Source organism: Dromiciops gliroides, chromosome 3 (genome assembly GCF_019393635.1).
Source record: "Dromiciops gliroides isolate mDroGli1 chromosome 3, mDroGli1.pri, whole genome shotgun sequence".
In the NCBI taxonomy this organism is placed as follows: Eukaryota; Metazoa; Chordata; class Mammalia; order Microbiotheria; family Microbiotheriidae; genus Dromiciops; species Dromiciops gliroides.
Window position 1 is genome coordinate 135,106,319 of NC_057863.1, and position 8,225 is coordinate 135,114,543.

At 37.7% G+C, this 8,225-nt stretch overlaps 1 pseudogene; it reads left to right on the forward strand.

Moving 5' to 3' along the window:
- The first annotated feature begins 6,389 nt into the window (after positions 1 to 6,389).
- On the forward strand, positions 6,390 to 7,860 carry LOC122747231 (annotated as a pseudogene).
- The last annotated feature ends 365 nt before the right edge of the window (positions 7,861 to 8,225 follow it).

Here is an 8,225-nt window from a genome sequence, read left to right on the forward strand (position 1 = left end):
ATATATCTATCTATCTATATATCTATATATCTATATATATCTATATATATATCTATACACACACACACACATATATGTAGGATCTGAACCCAGATTTCCTGCCTCTAAGGCCAGTTCTCAATCTATGCTGCTTTTCTACTTAAATGTACTATGTATATATTCAAGCTAGCTACTAATGCTTGTGCAATTTAGGTTTTGGTTTTTTTTAAATGTTATAATGTGGGTGCTTGCTGGTTTCTGCCCACAGATACAGTAAAAATAATTTCTAACTCCACTCCCCCTTAGAAAAATGTCTTCACCCCATGGAGAAAACAATGAGGCACATTTTTGAATAATGACTAGTTGCTTTTTAAAAAAAAATTTAAATTACTTCAGAGCAATTTAGGGGAATGAAGGTGAATCACTCAGATGCACAGTAGGTTAGTTGTAATAAACATTATTCCCAACATATCTTTCCAGCAGTGTAATAGAGGTCAGATGGTATTGAACATAAAGTACACAGTAGGATTATGCTAATTAAATGCTGACCTACCAATCAGGATACAATAATGAACACCATATTTTTGTATTGTTCACCTGAAGCAAGACTCACTTCCCCCAGCCTATGAAACTTTTAGCATAGAATTCATTTTTAAAGACAGAAGGGTCACTTTAACCTGATTTGGCATTCATAAAAGGAGCTTTCAGAAAGGTTCAGTGAATCCCATGAATAGGAGGGATAGGTGGGTAATTCCCAATTAATAAGTGAGAAGTGCTTACACTTGCCTTCCTGTTGGATCAGCTTGGGCATATACAAAAATAACCCTCCTGCTCCATGTTCTATATACTGGCTTGCTTAGTGGAAGCTTGAAGCATTTTCTTTTGATACTCTCTATAAATAGACTTCATTAGTATCCTTCTCCCTGTTTCTGATTTCAAGGCATGTACTTATATTCTTTTATTCTTTTTTTTTCCTTTTCTCTAAATAGCTATGGAATATAGACTCAACAAATATCGTTTTGTGAATATCAACCAAGTCTTGATTTCTGTTTTTCCCAATCATTTCTATAATAATAGACCTGGAGTAATTGTCCTTCTCTGCTCTTGACCACTTATTGTATGTCTACTATTTTAAGATCCTAGTAAAAGTGCATACTAAGATTGAATTTTCATTGTACAAATTCAAAGAATTTTTAAAAATTTCATTAAATTCTTTAGGATTGTTACTGGTGGATCCTAATTGAATATTTATCTTTTTAATGAATAAATGAACCAAATTACAAATGCTTAAATTATTCATTGGGTATATTTTTATGATTATATGATTTATATGAAATCTAAGATGAAATATACCTCAATTGGTTTCTAAAGAGAATCAAAGACTCATTTTTTGTTAATTTATTTGTTCATTAAATTGAATATTATGTACCTATTCTATTCAGGGCAGTACACAAGGTATGGAGAGATAAAGAAAAATAAAAAAAATAAAAGTTCCTTCTCTTAGTGAACTTACTAGACCATATATCAGAGTTCAGAACAGATAATTTCATTACCAGAGGGGGAAAAAATAAAACCTCCTGTTGCCCCCCCCACCCCACGCTCAAAACCCCACTAAAACAAAACAAGAAAAAAAATTTAAATGCTTCATTCTCAAATGTTCCTAGGAAATGTATATTTCTGAAGTTTTGGAAAGTCAGGTTATCTTACTCACATAATTTTCTGGAGGACAGCATTAGATTAGTAGCCAATAGATGGAAGTGTGAGGGTCTTCTATCAGCATGACAGGCAGGTATTCTTTGTCTTGCGTATCTCTCTACTTTCTTCCCAGAGATAAAGTAGGCTTATACTATTCATACCAACCCCCCACCTTCTTTGAATAAACACTGTACAAAGTTGGTGAAATTTCTTTATGTAAGGACTTAATAAAATCTCAAGTCAGGCACACAAAGTTTGGCTGTATTAACCAACATGTTGCCAGGCTCTGCCTGACCCAGTAATATTCAATTTTCTTTCCAGTTCTTCATCAACTTCATGTGTGCCATTTATATTACTGTGTTGTCCAGGTATCAAGCCAAGTCTCACCTGTGACCTAAGACTATCCAATCCACTTGTCTATGGTCATTGCTGCATTCCCATATACAGTTTCTAAGTTCAGAAATGGTAGGTTTCACAGAAAATAATTCTATGGATGAAAGAGCCTTTTTAGACTCACCTTGTCCAGTCTTTATAGAACACTTTTTTGCTACCCAAAATTTCTGATACTCTAAAAGATGTACCCAATTTTAAGTATTAATGTATACCTCAGAACTTCAAAAGAACTGTCATGCCATAAGTATGAAGATTCTGTACACTAACAAAAAGTAAATCCCTCTCCACTTTGGTAGATAGGTTTTTTTAATTTTCTATGCTTTCAAATTCATATCCTGGTGATTAACATTCTGGTACTGAGTCCTTGCAAATGCAGCTCGGCTGGTCTTTAGGATACGGAAACATAGCATATGATACAATTTATCTTTGTACATCATCGAGCTTGAAAAGAACCTTTGGCACAGAATTTGAATAAGGTCCTTACCACACCATAGTAAGGCTTTAGGTCAAGATGTTAGTGGGGACATACATTAGTAAATTTTGCAAACTCTTAGATACATTATAGATCTTAGCCTTCTAATTAAACCTGAAAAGTATTGCTCTTACCAATATTCCTGTCTCTTGTTTGAAGATGTTGAACATTCCATTTTTGGATAGTTCTAATTACAGAAAGTTTTCATGACATCAAGTGACAATTAGCGTCTTTGCAACTTTTACCTACTGCTGTCCTTTTGAATCAAACACAGCAGTTATAATATATTTTCTGTGTTCCAGACGTTAAACCTTTGAGGGTAGCAGATCTTTGCTAAGTTTTATCTTCTTCATCTAAGATAAACATTGCTAGTTCCTTCAACAGCTCCTCAATGCATACACTCACGGCATTTAATGATCTTTGTTGATGTCCTCTGAATACCGTTGAGCTGATCAGTCATTTTTAAAATGTGGTATCTAAAATGAAATACAATATTCCTCATTTAGTCTGACCAGGGCAGAGATCAGTGGGCCCAGAACCCGCTAATTCCTAGAAGTTATAATTCTTTTAAAGAAGCCTAAGATGGAAAGGGATGACATAGAAGTGTCATAGCAGTGAAGAATTTCTTTCTACTAATAATCGACAATTTCTCTGAAATTTATAGTATTAGAAGGCTGCCTGGGCCATTGAGAAGTTTATTTACTTTTCTGTGGCCACACAGCAAGTATGTGTCAGAAGTGAAACCAGGTCTTTTTCACTTCAAAGCCAACCCATTATCCACTATGGCATGCTGCTTTCTACAGCTAAAAAGTTTAAAGTGTTATTATTATTTGGGGGAGAGGGGAGTGAGCTGTGATAGGAGTATAGAATGAATTAACAAAATCATTTATTAAGCTTCGACTATGTATCACACATTGGGGATACAGATGTTTTAAAAATCAGATGATCTTAGATCTCAAGGAGCTCAGTTTTTTTTTGTTGTTTTTTTTTGGTGAGGCAATTGGGATTAAGTGACTTGCCCAGGGTCACATAGCTAGTAAGTGTCAAGTGTCTGTGGTCGGATTTGAACTCAGGTCCTCCTGAATCCAGGTCCAGTGCTCTATCTACTGTGCTACCTAGTTGCCCCAAGGAGTTCGGGTTCTAATTCAGGCAGACAACACACATAGGAGGAAAGTTCTGTTACAGGCTGAATAGAAAGGCCAGTGATTCTTAGAGAGCTATATAGCAATTTTATGGTAAATTTTTAACAATCAGCTTTCTAGAAAAAATGTAGATTCATATTTTTATATATGTATATATTATATATACACATATACACATGTAAACATATATGCATGGTGCACCTTTTTTTTTTGTGGGGAATTGGGAGTTAAATGACTTGCCCAGGGTCACACAGCTAGTAAGTGTCAAGTGTCTGAGGCTGGATTTGAACTCAGGTACTCCTTAATCCAGGGCTGGTGCTTTATCCACTGTGCCACCTAGCTGCCCCCATGGTGCACTTTTAAGTTTAATGTATATATTTTTAAAAAAAACCTTTTTCATTACTTGTCTAGTTTTGTTGTTGTTCAGTAACAAAGTCATATCAAATTCTGTGTGATCTCATAGACTATAGCGTGCTAGGTTCTTCTATCCTCTACTATCAAAGTCTATCCAGTTTTATGTTCATTATTTCCAAGACACTCTCTATCCATCTCATCCTCTACTGTCCTCTTTTCCTTTTGCCTTCAATCTTTCCCAAAACCAAGGTCCTGTCTTCTCATTATATGGCCAAAGTACTTAAGCTTCAGCAGCAGTATTTTTATTTCCAGTGAATAGTCTGAATTCATGTATTTAAGTATTAAGTGATTTGATCTGCTTGCTGTCCAAAGGACTCTCAAAAGTCTTCTCCAGCACCACAATTTTAAAGTATCAATTCTGCAGAGGTGAACTTTCTTTTTAGTGCAGCTCTCACAGCTAAATACATTGCTACTGGAAAACCATAGCTTTGACTATCCAATTCTTTGCTGGTAAGGTGATGTCTCTGCTTTTTAGTATGCTATCCAGATTTGCCAAAGTGTTCTTTCCAAGGAGCATCATTTAATTTCAAGGCTATGGTCACCATATGAAGTGATCTTTGAAGTTCAGAATATAAAATCTGACACTGCTTCCATTTATTCTCCCTTTAATTGCCAGGAGATGATAGAAACGGTTGCCAAAATCATTGGTGTTTTGTGGTTGTTTTGTTTCGTTTTGGTTTTTTTTTTGATGTTAAGCTTTAAGTTTGGTTTTACACTCTCTTCTTTCACCCTCATCAAGAGGTTTCTTAATTCTTCTTTGCTTTCTCCCATCAGAATGGTATCATCTGCATATCTGAGATTGTTGATATTTTCCCAGCATCCTTAATTCATGTTTTTGATTCATCCAATACTTTTTTGCATTTCACATGATGTACTCTGCATATAATTTAAATACTTAAGGAAAAATATTCAGCCTTGTTGAATTCCTTTTCCAATCTTAAACAAATGTATTGTTCCATGTCCAGTTCTAACCCATGCTTCTTCAATCATATACAGGTTTCTCAGGAGACAAGTAAAATGATCTGGTACTCCCATCTCTTTGCACATTTTGTTATGATCCTCATCGTCAAAGGCTTTAGTGTAGTCAGTGAAGCAGAAGTAGATTTAACTCCCTTGTTTTCTTTATAATCCAACAAATTTTGGTGATTTGGTCTCTAGTTCCTTTGCCTCTTTGAAAACCTTCCTATTCTGGTTATTCTTGGTTCACATACTGAAGCCTAGCTTGCAGACTCTTAAGCAAAACCTTGGTGATGCGTTAAACGAATGCATCTGTCATAGTTATCAGTGGTGTTGAGGTCTTCCTTGTATGGTTCAAAGTATTCTTGCCCCTCTTCTTAATCTCTTCTGTTTATGTTAAATACCTCCTTCTTTTGGTCTTTTGTCAGACCCATTTTTTAGCATGCAATATTTTCTTGGTATTTCTAATTTTCTTGAAGATATTTCTTGTTTTTCCCATTCTATTGTGTTTTTTCCATCTGTTTCTTTGAATTGCTCATTTAAGAAAACCTTCTTTCTCCTTGCTATTCTCTGGAATTTTTCAGTCACTTGGGTGTATCTTTTCCACTTTCATTTCCCTTTCTTTTCCCTTTCTTTTTCTCCTCAGCTATAGGTAAAGCTTCATCAGACATACACTTTGCTTCCTTGCTCTTCTTTGGAATGTTTGTTGTTGTTGCTACTGCTGCTGCCTCCTGTAAAATATTATGAACCTCTGCCCGTAGTTCTTCAGGTTTCATTCTATCTACTAGATCTAACTGCTTAAATATATTCATCACACTCCACTTCAGATTCCTAGGGAATATTATTTAGGTCATAATAATATATGTTGTAATCACCTGAATTAAACTCTCCCATTCCTGTTCATTTAAGTTCACTGACATGCAAGATGTTGATGTTTAATAATTTTATCTCCTGTTTGACTAGTTTATCTTGGTTTATTGATATTATATTCCAAGTTCCTCTGCAATATTGATCTTTACAACATCAGATTATCCTTTTACCACCAGACACATTTTCTGCTGAGCTTCCTTTTGGCTTTGGTCCAGCCACTTCATTAGTACTGAAGCTACTTGTAGTTGTCCTCTGCTCTTCCTCAGTAGCTTGTTGGACACCTTCCAATGTGAGAGACTCATCTTCTGGTGTCATATCTCTTATCATTTTAATACCATCCATGAGGTTTTATTGGCAAAGATATTGGAATGGTTTGTCATTTCTTTCTCCAATATATCACCTTTTGTCAGAACTCTCTACTTTGGCTTAATACTAATAAGCTATGAAAGCCCCTCTGCCACAAGGCAATGATCCAGGATGGCTTCGGTATGCCACCAGGCACTAATGCACTTTTGGTTATGTATAAAGACAGATTTTAAGAGCCAATAGCCTTGTAGAGACTATACAAAATAGCAAAACAGAAAAAACAATATATATGGGTTTCCCTGACACCTCCTTAAACAAATATCTAGGAAGAATGCCAGACCAAGTTGTCATTGGAAAACTAAGGAGTAAGAACCAAAGTGGGCCATTTTGCAGTATACAATGATAATTCAACCCACAAGTAACTTAAACAAATCTAACAACCTCTGCCCCCCCCCAAATTTAAAAACATGAATAGAATTTAAGTAAAAATAGATATGGTATATTTCCATTGACTACTGAATGGGCATATAAACAAATATTCATATTCCTCAGCTCTTGGGGTACCTTTACAAAAATTCACCACTTTTTAGGTTATGACAATTTTACAAAGTCAGAAACATGATGACATCAAACAAGATTTTTAGTGACCAAAATGCAATAAAATTCGGGGCGGCTAGGTGGTGCAGTGGATAAAGCACCGGCCCTGGATTCAGGAGTTCCTGAGTTCAAATCCGGCCTCAGACACTTGACACTTACTAGCTGTGTGACCTTGGGCAAGTCACTTAACCCCCACTGCCCCGCAAAAAAACACAAAAAAATGCAATAAAATTTGATTGAATAAAGGCAGGTGATGTCAAGAAAGGATTAAAAATTAGCTAGAGAGACCCTGCCTCCCGGCTCTGGTTCTTGCTTCAACAGCGTTTGGACGGAACAGACCCGGGGTTCCCCCAGTTCCCCTCGCGCTAGATCTTCGTCGTTCTGCAGCCCGCCTTCCCCTGGGACCACCTGACCCCCGCTTTCCAGACCATCCACCCCTAGCCTCCGAGACCAAACAGTTCCGGGACCAGCCGCCTCCTCCGGTTGTCGTCAGTGCCATGAACTGCACCTCTCAGATCCACCAAAACTTCTCCTCCAAGGTCAAGGCCGCGGTCAACAGCCTGGCCAACCTCTACCTGCAGGCCTCTCTTACTCCTACCTGTCCCTGAGTTTCTATTTCGACCGGGACGACGTCGCTCTGCCGAGGGAGTCACATTTTTTTCCGTGACCTGGCGAAGGACAAACGCGAGGGCGCCGAGCGCCTTATGCGGCTGGCTCCAGAACCAACGTGGGGGCCGGGTACTCCTCTAGGCTGTGCAGAAACCTGCCCAAGATGAGTGGAGCCGCAGCTTGGATGCCATGGAGGCTGCCCTGAGCTTGGAGAAGGAGGCCCTTCTGAAGCTGCACGCCCTGGGCTCCAGCCAAGGGGATCCACACCTCTGCGATTTCCTGGAGACCCACTACCTAGGCGGGGAGGTGAAACTGCTGAAGCACCTGGGCGACCACTGACCACCCTGCGTCACGTGCAGGCCGACCCCCAGCCGGGGCTGGGAGAATACCCAGGTGTTCTAGAGGCTGAGCCTAAAGCACGACTAGGAGGAGCAGCCCCACGAGAAGGCCAATGATAAAGAATAAAGCTGGCTCGCCGCCCAAAAACAAAATAAAACAAAAAATTAGCTTAGAGACTAAAGAATTTAAAGCCAATCAATTGATGTCTCAAAGAATGAATCTTAGAACAATAAATAATTCCAATAAAAATAATGACAATTGTGAGATAACATTAAAATTTGTTTTCAATGTAGCCAAAGCAGTATTTAGGGGACAATGACTATTTCTAAATTCTTTCATCAGCAAAACAGAGAATAGATCAAGAAATTAGGCATCTGATTTACAAAAAAAGAAAAACAACTTTTTAGAAAACCAACACATTTTCAAATCCCAATTAAAGCCTAATAGAAATC